Source organism: Hemiscyllium ocellatum, chromosome Y (assembly GCF_020745735.1).
Source record: "Hemiscyllium ocellatum isolate sHemOce1 chromosome Y, sHemOce1.pat.X.cur, whole genome shotgun sequence".
In the NCBI taxonomy this organism is placed as follows: Eukaryota; Metazoa; Chordata; class Chondrichthyes; order Orectolobiformes; family Hemiscylliidae; genus Hemiscyllium; species Hemiscyllium ocellatum.
The window spans coordinates 3,413,375-3,414,779 of NC_083454.1; positions in this window are offsets into that span (position 1 = coordinate 3,413,375).

The following is a 1,405-nucleotide window of genomic DNA, read 5'->3' on the forward strand; positions in this document are numbered from 1 at the left end:
GGTACATACCTATCGAGGACACGCAGTAGCTGCTCCTTGAACAATCCCCACATCTCATTAGTGTTCTTCTCTTGAAGCCTGTTTTTCCAATCCACACATCCTAAGTCATGCCTCACTGCATCATAATTTCCCTGCCCCCAGCTATAACTCTTGCCCTGCGGCGCACGATTATCCCTCTCCATCACTAAAGTAAAAGTCACCGAGTTGTGGTCACTGTCCTCGAAGTGCTCACCTACCTCCAAGTCTAACACCTGGCCTGGTTCATTACCTAGAACCAAATCCAATATAGCCTCCCCTCTTGTTGGCCTGTCGACATATTGTGTCAGGAAACCCTCCTGCACACATTGTACAAACACCGACCCATCTAATGAACTCGAGCTATAACTCTCCCAGTCAATATCTGGGAAGTTAAAGTCCCCCATAACAACCACCCTGCTACCTTCACTCTTTTCCTGAATCATCCTCGCAATATTATCCTCTACTTCTCTAGGACTATTAGGAGGCCTGTAGAAAACACCTAACAGGGTGACCTCACCTTTCCTATTTCTAACCTCAGCCCAAACTACCTACGATGGCAAGTCCTCTTCCATCGTCCATTCCACTGCTGTGATACTATCTTTGACAAGTAATTCCACGCCTCCCCCTTTTTTACCCCCATGTCTGATCCTACTAAAACATTTGAACCCTGGAACGTGCAACAGCCATTCTTGTCCCTGTTCTACCCAAGTCTCTGTAATGGCCACAACATCGAAGTCCCAGGTACCAACCCACGCTGCAAGTTCACCTACCTTTTTCCTTATACTTCTGGCATTGAAGTATACACACTTCAATCCACCCTTCTGGTTACAGGCACCCTCCTTAGAGATCACTGCATTATTCCTAACCTCCCTACACTCAAGGTCCTGTTCCCTAAAGCTACAGTCCTGGTTCCCATGCCCCCACGGAGTTAGTTTAAACCCTCCCAAAGAGCACTAGCAAACCTCCCCCCAAGGATACTGGTGCCCCTCAGGTTCAGGTGTAGCCCATCCTTTTTATAGAGGTCCCACCTTCCCCAGAAAGGACTCCAGTTGTCCAGAAACTGGAATCCCTCCCTCCTGCACCATCCCTGTAGCCACGCATTTAACTGCTCTCTCTCCCTATTCCTCGACTCTCTATCACGTGGCACGGGTAACATACCAGAGACTACAACTCTGTTTGTTCTAACTCTGAGCTTCCAACCTAGCTCCCTGAAAGCCTGTCTGACATCCTCACCCTTCTTCCTACCTATATCGTTGGTGCCAACGTGGACCACGATCTGGGGCTGCTCCCCCTCCTCCTTAAGGACCCGGAAAACACGATCAGCGACATGACGTACCCTTGCACCTGGGAGGCAACATACCAAACGTGAGTCCCTGTCGCCCCCACA